This window comes from Cervus canadensis, chromosome X, assembly GCF_019320065.1.
Source record: "Cervus canadensis isolate Bull #8, Minnesota chromosome X, ASM1932006v1, whole genome shotgun sequence".
Classification (NCBI taxonomy): Eukaryota; Metazoa; Chordata; class Mammalia; order Artiodactyla; family Cervidae; genus Cervus; species Cervus canadensis.
In genome coordinates this window covers 30,742,456-30,754,049 of record NC_057419.1, presented here as the reverse complement: position 1 = coordinate 30,754,049, position 11,594 = coordinate 30,742,456, and positions in this window count along the sequence as shown.

Genomic DNA, 11,594 nt, shown 5'->3' with positions numbered 1-11,594 from the left:
ATTTAATTATGAAAAGAGAGAGAGAAGAAAAGAGAAGCAAAAAGATATTATAGACCTTGAATTGGGATCCTGTGTGGGAGCACAGGGACATCAACCTGCCTGTAATAGCACCTGTTCTTAGAAGACTGTGTTTGGTAAGATAAGGTCATCTTACTTCCTCCTGTTGGGACACAGGCTGATTGGCTTTTACTATCTCACAGGCATCAATTCAGGAGAAAGAGGAGCTTCTCTGCCAGGAGCCCAATTGAGGAACCTGAGTGAGTACTCAGTGCATTTATCCCATCCCTTGGATTTGAGCCCAGGAAATCTCAGGGAAGGGCTGTGAGGTTGAGCATCTACTTCACCGCTTTATACCAAGTCTAGGGGAGGGGAAATGTCTAGTCTGAAGGTGCAGCCACCAGTCAGCAAGTGGAGAATGGTGCCCAATGTTTTAAGGAGCCAAGGTAAGGACCATGAATGGTGATCCCAGTGAACTCTGGGTGGAAAAAACCCTACTGAGCCCTCACCACTGGGTATCCCCTGAGAGGAAGGTGGCCTGAGATATCCCTTCACTTGGCTTCTGGATGATGTGGAGGTCTAATAAGAGAAGGATTGAATAAAATAAAACATACTCCCTTTCAATTTGAAAAAATGTGACAGATCTACAAGTCCTGATACAGAAAGATCTCCAAGACATATTGGTAAGTGAAAGAGAAAACTGCAACAAATAGATCTAGAATTATTTCATTTGTGTAAAACAAAAACAAATAATATCTACAACAAGTAGGATATAATTATAATACAATCTTTTATGTAATATATGTTTGGAAGGGCACACACTAGATTGATACTTCTCTGCTGCCCACTGTCTCTGCAACACACACACACACACACACACACTCAACAGAATTGGAATATTATTCAGTCACAAAAAGAAGGAAGTTCGGCCCTTTGCAACAACATGGAAACATGGATGGGCACTGGGGGCATTATACTAAATGAAATAACTCAAGTAACTCAGAGAAAGAAAGATAAACCTGTAGTCTCACTTATCTGTTGTATCTTAAGTAAAAAACCAAAACCAAAAAACAAACAAACTCATTGAAAAAGAGATCAGATTTGTAGTTATGAGAGGCAGAAAGTGAAGTGTGGAGGAACTGGATGAAGGTGGTTAAAAGGTACAAACTTCCAGTTATAAGATAAATACTGAGGATGTAAGCAAACAAACAAAAGCAAACTCTGATGACTGTTGACTCTAGATCCACAGCAGTATATTTTTGTAAGAAAGATACTGAAATCTGAATGTACTCTTGATTTGCTCTTGTTCTCTTAATGTCCTTAGAAATGTATGACATTCAGTCAAAAGACTAAAGTGAAGGTTTTTTTCTCATAAGCTCAACTAATCATGGAGTTAGCTATCTCTTAAAAGTAGAATGACTTCTTAGTGACATTCTTAAAGAGAGACAGTAAAACTTGTCTTCCATAGGCTGAATCTAGGACAAAATTGTTGAAAAAGATGAGGGGGTGATGACAATATACATAAGGACTTCAATGTCCCTGAATCTGTCACAAATGGAGAGCTTAAAAAATAAAACCTACAACATTTTAAAAAGTCTGCCTCAGGCAATCTCAAAACGTTTGACGTTTCATTTATTGGAAAAATGTAGCTTTTTGTAATTAAAAAAGTTCTGACAACTGAAAGTGACTTTAAGACCTGTTAAAATCAGGTCAGTGAAGCTGCTGCTGATCTCAAAGTTTTCGTTCTTAATGTTGAGAGACTGGAGGCTGTGGATTTTTAGCTGCACCTGTAATAGGTACTGCAGAGGGAAAATGTGGAATGAAAATGCATCCCAATGAAACATTTTTAGAGTGCAATGATGCACAGAATTGCAGAAGCCTGGGGAATCCAAAATAAGTTTTATTCATGTCCTGCTTTTATATGGTAGCTACAAAAGAAATGAGCCCCATTACTATAGCATTCTGTTGGAAGTAATCCTTAGTTGATCTGTCAACTCCGTCAATAGTATTTTGACTGCAACAGTCATGAGTGTTCACTGGATCAAGATAGCTACTGAAAGCCATACATGAAGACAACACAAGAATTAATTATGCCAGTGGGGTCCTCACTTCACCTCCTATGTTGTCTGGGTTCAGTGCCTCCTTTATTGTTTGGGTCCACGCTAGTGGATGCTGGGATGGTTAAAGCATGGTTCACATTTCACTCCAGATACGCAGTCTATGCGACAGTAATTGCTAAGGAAAATCGCCTACTCCCCAAACTGCCTCTGATTGATTATTGGACTGCAGCTTCATTTATTTGCAGAACTCTGCAGTCCTCAGTCGCCTTCACTACCAGCTCTGCCTGTTCTCTGATCAGCCTCCTATGACCTGCCTCTTCTAGGGATGAGAGGAGTGTTCCAGCCTCTTTTCAGGTGATGGGAAAGAATTTACAGATTGGGCTCTTAACAAATACGAACTTTGTTGAATTCTCAGCTTCAGTTGAGGTTTGTTTGTTTGGAAGTAAAGTAACTGACTCTTCTACATTTATATGAAAATAGACTTTACTGGAAGGATATGGGGTTACTCACCAAATCAGAGAAACATCCCCTCTTTCCATGCATTCTTTCCTTATAGGGAACTTCTTTCCCTTCTCTAGGCTCAGACTATCAAGAGCTTATTCATTTCTCAGAGCCCTGTTTGTATGAGATAAATAAAAGCCACAGAGCAGTACAGTATATATGTGAGAAAAAGGCTTAGTACCTCATAATTCTCCTTAAATGTCCTCTCTTCTTCCATGAAATTCTCTTATCACAAGGGTCCCCAGCTTCTGGGATCTAGTGCCGGATGATCTGAGCTGGAGCTGGTGTAACAGTAATAGAAATAAAGTGCACAGTAGATGTAATGTGCCTGAGTTATCCCCAAACCAACCCCCACAGCCCCACCTCCATATCTGTGGAAAAATTGTCTTCCATGAAACTGGTCACTGGTGCCAAAAATGTTGGGGACAGCTACTCTATCAGATCTAAATAGTGATAGTCTTCTATCAACTCATAGAGCAGTGTTTTCATATATGATACCAAGTGCATCCTGCTTTGTACAACTGCAAATATTAGTGTAAATTTTTTTTCTACTTGATGGTGGGCTATTTGAGGAACAGATCTGACCTGTTAATCACTATATTTTCCAGGACTACAAAGAATGCCTGGAGTGCCATCTAGTATATATCTGTTGCTTGGGTACATAACTCAATATTGCTGGTAAGAACAGCAAATCCTATCAGTGGAAGAAGTAATTTTCAAAGGATTCATTTCCGAGCACAGTTGATCCATAGATCAATTTTAAAACTGTGGCTAAAACCAGTCTTTTATACTGATCTTTGCCAGCCAGTTCTTTTGGGATTAATTAGAATAAGAATTTGTTAACTGCTCTTGCTTATGCTACTGCTTAATATTCTCACAAAGTAAAATGTGTGATGAATACAAAGTCTACCACCCATGCCATTTAATTTTTTTTCTATGTATCCATTGCTTACAAAGAACAGTTATAGAAAGAGACTTTAAAATAAAGGCTTATATGTTTAGCAACACCTGAAAGATACTTTTAATACCATAAGGCTCATTTGAGAAGAGGAAATATATTCTTTTGAGATACATTATGGTGCAGTAGCAACCAACCTCCAAAATCTGTAGATTTGCATAATAATTGACTTCTTGCTCCTATGACATGTCTATTATACATGGAGAAGGTACAGTCAGAGACCCATGCTGAGGGTGACTCAATTTCTGCATTTACTTCAAAAATCATTACAGCTGAGGAAAGGAATCTGGACAAATTACCCAGTGGCACTTAAACTTGCAAAATACTGTATAGCACTTCTCATATGTTTTTGGCCAAATAAATTATATGTTCACACATAACTTAAGTATCAGTGAAGAATTGAACTATTACCATGTACGTAAAAAGAGAAGAACATGAATGTTTTTTAAAAGCAGTGAAAGGAATCCAGTCAGTTTATGGGCAATTTTTTTTTAAGCTTTTATTATTTCCCAGTGTTACCTTGCTGGGTCAATCTAGAGACCAGACCTAGGATTTTTTGTTGAGACAGGGTCATGCTATTACATTTTTGATTACATAAGAAGGTTAACCATAGAGTTACCATGGAGAACTTCCATTCAAATTGTGATTTTAAATATGCATTCTTATATTTTATTTGTGCCTGGAATTCTCTTCAAAAATATAATAATGAGAGCTCTGAAAAAAATGTGATCTTGTAACATTCAGTTCAGTTCAGTCACTCAGACATTTCTGACTCTCTGCGACCCCATGGATTGCAGCACGCCAAGCCTCCCTGTCCATCACCAACTCCCGGACTTTAATCAGACTCATGTCCATTGAGTCGGTAATGCCATCCAACCATCTCATCCTCTGTTGTCCCCTTCTCCTCCCACCTTCAAACTATCCCAGCATCAGGGTCATTTCAAATGAGTCAGTTCTTCGCATCAGGTGGCCAAAGTATTGGTGTTTCAGCTTCAGCATCAGTCCTTCTAATGAATATTCAGGACTGATTTCCTTTATGATGGACTGGTTGGATCTCTCTGCTGTCCATGGGACTCTCAAGAGTCTTCTCCAACACCACAGTTCAAAAGCATCAGTTCTTCAGTGCTCAGCTTTCTTTATAGTCCAACTCCCACATCCATACATGACTACTGGAAAACCATAGCCTTGACTAGACAGACCTTTGTTGGCAAAGTAATGTCTCTGCTTTTTAATATGCTGTCTAGGTTGGTCATAACTTTCCTTCCAAGAAGCAAGCATCTTTTAATTTCATGGCTGCAGTCACCATCGGCAGTGATTTGGGAGCCCCCCAAAATAAAGTCTATTACTGTTTCCACTGTTTCCCCACCTATTTGCCATGAAGTGATGGGACCAGATGCCATGATCTTAGTTTTCTGAATGTTGAGCTTTAAGCCAACTTTTTCACTCTCCTCTTTGACTTTCATCAAGAGGCTCTTTAGTTCTTCTTCACTTTCTGCCATAAGGGTGGTATCATCTACATGTCTGAGGTTATTGATATTTCTCCTGGCAATCTTGATTCCTGCTTGTGCTTCATCCAGGCAAGCATTTCTCATGATATACTCTGCATATAAGTTAAATAAGCAGGCAACAATATACAGCCTTGACGTACTCCTTTTCCTATTTGGAACCAGTCTGTTGTTCCATGTCCAGTTCTAACTGTTGCTTCTTGACCTGCATACAGATTTCTCAGGAGGCAGGTCAGGTGGTCTGGTATTCCCATCACTTTAAGAATTTTCCACATGTTATGATCCACACAGTAAAGGCTTTGGCATAGTCAATAAAGCAGAAATAGATGTTTTTCTGGAAATCTTGTGCTTTTTTGATGATCCAACGGATTTTGGCAATCTGATCTCTGGTTCCTCTGCCTTTTCTGAATCCAGCTTGAACATCTGGAAGTTCATGGTTCACGTACTGCTGAAGCCTGGCTTGGAGAATTTTGAGCATTACTTTGCTAGCGTGTGAGTTGAGTGCAATTGTGTGGTAGTTTGAGAATTCTTTGGCATTGCTTTTCTTTGGAATTGGAATGAAAACTGACCTTTTGCAGTCCTGTGGCCACTGCTGAGTTTTCCAGATTTGCTGGCATATTGAGTGCAGCACTTTCACAGCATCATGTTTTAGGATTTGAAATAGCTCAACTGGAATTCCATCACCTTCACTAGCTTGGTTCATAGTGATGCTTCCTAAGGCCCACTTGACATCACATTCTAGGATGTTTGGCTCTAGGTGAGTGATCACACCATCGTGGTTATCTGGGTCATGAAGATCTTTTTTATAGAGTTCTTCTGTGTATTCTTGCCACCTCTTCTTAATATCTTCTGCTTCTGTTAGGTCCATACCATTTCTGTCCTTTATTGAGCCCATCTTTGCATGAAATGCTCCCTTGATATCTCTAATTTTCTTGAAGAGATCTCTCGTCTTTCCCATTCTATTATTTTCCTCTATTTTTTGCATTGATCACTGAGGAAGACTTTCTTATCTCTCCTTGCTATTCTTTGGAACTCTGCATTCAAATTCAATCTTTCCTTTTATCCTTTGCGGTTTGCTTCTCTTCTTTTCACAGCTATTTGTAAGGCCTCGTCAGACAGCCATTTTGCCTTTTTGCATTTCTCTTTCTTGGGAGTGGTCTTGATCACTGCCTCCTGTACAGTGTCATGAACCTCTGTCCATAGTCCTTCAGGCACTCTATCAGATCTAATCTAATTAGATCAGATCTAATCCCTTGAATCTACTTGTCACTCCCACTGTATAATCATAAGGGATTTGATTTAGGTCATACCTGAATGGTCTAGTGGTTTTCCCTACTTTCTTCAATTTAAGTCTGAATTTTGCAATAAGCAGTTGATGATCTGAGCCACAGTTAGCTCCTGGTCTTGTTTTTGCTGACTGTATAGAGCTTCTCCATCTTTGGGTGCAAAGAATATAATTTTTCTGATTTCAGTATTGACCATCTGGTGATGTCCATGTGTAGAGTCTTATCTTGTATTGTGGAAGAGGGTGTTTGCTATGACCATCATGTTCATTACCTCCAGGATAGTTTGGTCAAATAGCAGGAAGGGAACAGAGAAAATTGGATTAAAAATTTACTGGTCATGCCCCGCCCATCAGAACAAGACCCAGTTTCCCCCTCAGTCAGGCACTCCCATCAGGAAGCTTCCATAAACCTCTTATCCTTCTCCATCAGAGGGCAGACAGACTGAAAACCACAATCACAGAAAACTAACCAACCAGATCACATGGACCACAGCCTTATCTAACTCAATGTAACTATGAGCCATGCCATGTAGGGCCTCCTAAGACGGACGGGTCATGGTGGAGAGTTCTGACAAAATGTGGTCCACTGGAGAAGGGAATGGCAAACCACTTCAGTATTTTTGCTTTGAGAACCCCATGAACAGTATGAAAAGGCAAAAAGATAGGACACTGAAAGATGAACTCCTAAGGTCAGTAGGTACCCTGTATGCTACTGGAGATCAGTGGAGAAATAACTCCAGAAATATTGAAGAGACTGAGCCAAAACAAAAACAACACCCAGTACTGGATGTGACTGGTGATGGAAGTAAAGTCTGATGCTGTAAAGAGCAATATTGCATAGGAACCTGGAATGTTAGGTCCATGAATCAAGGCAGATTGGAAGTGGTCAAACAGGAAATGGCAAGAGTGAACATTACCAAGTGTTAATTTTATTAAGAAATATTTACATATCAAAAGGTCTCATTATGCCTACATAACCAGGTTGATGAAATATTAGATAACTTTGTTGTTAAGGATAAAAGTTCTTTTCCTGGAGTTATCGCAAGATGGCGGAGGAGTAGGACGGGGAGACCACTTTCTCTCCTACAAATTCATCAAAAGAATAACTGAACGCAGAGCAAACTTCGCAAAACAACTTCGGATCGCTAGCTGAGGTCATCAGGCGCCCAGAAAAGCGCCCATTGTCTTCGAAAGGAGGGCTGTATAGTTGGAGAAGTCCTGAGACTACAGGAAGAATAAAACTGAAATCCAGAGGCAGGAGACTTAAGCCCAAATCCTGAGAACACCAGAAAACTCCTGACTACATGGAACTTTAAGTAATAAGTGACCGTCCAAAAGCCTCCATACCTACACTGAAACCAACCACCACCCAAGAGCCAATAAGTTTTAGAGCAAGACATACCATGCAAATTCTCCAGCAACACAGGAACATAGCCCTGAACATCAACATACAGGCTGCCCAAGGACACACCTAACACATAGACCCATCTCAAAACTCATTACTGGGCACTCCATTGCTCTCCAAAGAGAAGAAATCAAGTTCCACGCACCAGAACACTGACGCAAGCTCCCCTAACCAGGAAATCTTGACAACCAATCGTCTAACCCCACCCACTGGGTTAATCCTCCACAATAAAAAGGAACCACAGACCTCCAGAATACAGAAAGCCCACTCCAGATACAGCAATCTAAACAAGATGAAAAGGCAAAGAAATACCCAACAGGTAAAGGAACATGAAAAATGCCCACCAAGTCAAACAAAAGAGGAGGAGATAAGGAATCTACCTGAAAAAGAATTTAGAATGATGATAATAAAAATGATCCAAAATCTTGAAAACAAAATGGAGTTACAGATAAATAGCCTGGAAACAAAGATTGAAAAGATTCAAGAACTGTTTAATAAAGACCTAGAAGAAATAAAAGAGTCAATTAAAAATGAATAATGCAATGAATGAGATCAAAAACACTTTGGAGGGAACCAAGAGTAGAATAACGGAGGCAGAAGATAGGATAAGTGAGGTAGAAGATAAAATGGTGGAAATAAATGAAGCAGAGAGGAAAAAAGAAAAAAGAATTAAAAGAAATGAGGACAACCTCAGGGACCTCTGGGACAATGCGAAACGCCTCAACATTTGAATCATAGGAGTCCCAGAAGAAGAAGACAAAAAAGAAAGGCCATGAGAAAATACTCGAGGAGATAATAGCTGAAAACTTCCCTAAAATGGGGAAGGAAATAGCCACCCAAGTCCAAGAAACCCAGAGAGTCCCAAACAGGATAAACCCAAGGCGAAACACCCCAAGACACATATTAATCAAATCAACAAAGATCAAACACAAAGAACAAATATTAAAAGCAGCAAGGGAGAAACAACAAATAACACACAAAGGGATTCCCATAAGGATAACAGCTGATCTATCCATAGAAACCCTCCAGGCCAGAAGGGAATGGCAGGACGTACTGAAAGTAATGAAAGAGAATAACCTACCACCTAGATTACTGTATCCAGCAAGGATCTCATTAAGATATGAAGGAGAATTCAAAAGCTTTACAGATAAGCAAAAGCTGAGAGAATTCAGCACCACCAAACCAGCTCTTCAACAAATGCTAAAGGATCTTCTCTAGACAGGCAATGCAGAAAGGCTTGTATTAAACGTGAACCCAAAACAAACAAAGTAAATGGGCAACGGGACCACACCTATCAATAATTACCCTTAAAATGTAAATGGTGGGATTTGCCCAACCAAAAGCAAAGATGGTGAATGGATACAAAAACAAGACCCTATATATTGCTGTTCTACAAGAGACCCACCTCCAAAACAAGAGACACATACAGACTAAGTGAAGGGCTGGAAAAAAATATTTCATGCAAACGGAGACCAAAAGAAAGCAGGGAGTCGCCAATACTCATTCAGATTTAAATAGACTTTCAAATAAAGGATGTTTGAAAAGATACAAAGAAGGACACACTAATGATCAAGGATCAATTCAAAGAAGAAGATATTAACACTTATTAATTATATATGCACCAACATGGAGGCACCGCAATATGTACGTTGGCAAACGCTAACGAGTAATTGAAGGAAATTATAGTAACACATAATAGTGGGAGACTTTAATACCCCACTCACAACTATGGATAGATCAACGAAACAGAAAATTAACAAGGAAACACAAACCTTAAATGACACAATGGACCAGCTAGACCTAATTGATATCTATAGGACATTTCACCCAAAAACAATCAACTTCACCTTTTTCTCAAGTGCACACGGAACATTCTCCAGAATAGATCACATCCTGGGCCATAAATCTGGTCTTGGAAAATTCAAAAAAATTGAAATCATTCCAGTCATCTTTTCTGACCACAGTGCAGTAAGATTAGATCTCAATTACAGGGAAAAAAATTGTTAAAAATTCAAACATATGGAGGCTAAATAACACGCTTCTGAATAACCAACAAATCATAGAAGAAATCAAAAAAGAAATCAAAATATGTATAGAAATGAATGAAAATGAAAACACAACAACCCAAAACCTATGGGACACTGTAAAAGCAGTGCTAAGGGGAAGGTTCATAGCATTACAGGCTTATATCAAGAAACAAGAAAAAAAACCAAATAAATAACCTAACTCTACACCTAAAGCAATTAGAGAAGGAAGAAATGAAGAACCCCAGAGTTAGCAGAAGGAAAGAAATCTTAAAAATCAGGTCAGAAATAAATGCAAAAGAAACTAAAGAGACCATAGCAAAAATCAACAAAGCTAAAAGCTGGTTTTTTGAAAAAATAAACAAAATTGACAAACCATTAGCAAGACTCATTAAGAAGCAAAGAGAGAAGAACCAAATTAACAAAATTAGAAATGAAAATGGAGAGATCACAACAGACAACACTGAAATACAAAGGGTCATAAGAGACTACTACCAGCAGCTCTATGCCAATAAAATGGACAACTTGGATGAAATGGACAAATTCTTAGAAAAGTATAACTTTCCAAACCTGAACCAGGAAGAAATAGAAGATCTTAACAGACCCATCACAAGCAAGGAAATCGAAACTGTCATCAAAAATCTTCCAGCAAACAAAAGCCCAGGACCAGATGGCTTCACAGCTGAATTCTACCAAAAATTTAGAGAAGAGCGAACACCTATCTTACTCAAACTCTTCCAGAAAATTGCAGATGAAGGTAAGCTTCCAAACTCATTCTATGAGGCCACCATCACCCTAATTCCAAAACCAGACAAAGATGCCACAAAAAAAGAAAACTACAGGCCAATATCACTGATGAACATAGATGCAAAAATCCTTAACAAAATTCTAGCAAACAGAATCCAACAACATATTAAAAAAATGATACACCACGACAAGTGGCTTTATCCCAGGAATTGCAAGGATTTCTTTAAATCACGCAAATAATCAATGTAATACACCACATTAACAAATTGAAAGATAAAAACCATAGTGATTATCTCCAATAGATGCAGAGAAAGCCTTTGACAAATTCCAACATCATTTATTTGATTTAAAACCTCCAAAAAGCAGGAATAGAAGAACATACCTCAACATAATAAAAGCTATATATGACAAACCCAACAGCAAGCTCACCCTCCATGGTTTGAAAAATTGGAAGCAATTTCCCCTGAAATCAGGCAACAAGACAATGATTGCCCACTCTTCACACTACTATTCAACATAGTGTTGGAGTTTCTGGCCACAGCAATCAGAGCAGAAAAAGAAGTAAAAGGAATCCAGATAGGAAAAGAAGAAGTGAAACTCTCGCTGTTTGCAGATGACATGATCCTCTACATAGAAAACCCTAAAGACTCTACCAGAAAATTATTAGAGCTAATCAATGAATATAGTAAAGTTGCAGGATATAAAATTAACACACAGAAATCCCTTGCATTCCTATATACTAACAATGAAAAACAGAAAGAGAAATTAAGGAAACAATACCATTCACCATTGCAACAAAAAGAATAAAATACTTAGGAGTATATCTACCTAAAGAAACAAAAGACCTATACATAGAAAACTATAAAACACTGATGAAAGAAATCAAAGAGGACACAAACAGATGGAGAAACATACCGTGTTCATGGATTGGAAGAATCAATATTGTCAAAATGGCTATTCTACCCAAAGCAGTCTATAGATTCAATGCAATCCCTATCAAGCTACCAACGGTATTTTTCACAGAACTGGACCAAAGAATTTCACAATTTGTATGGAAATACAAAAAACCTCGAATAGCCAAAGTAATCTTGAGAAAGAAGAATGGAACTGGA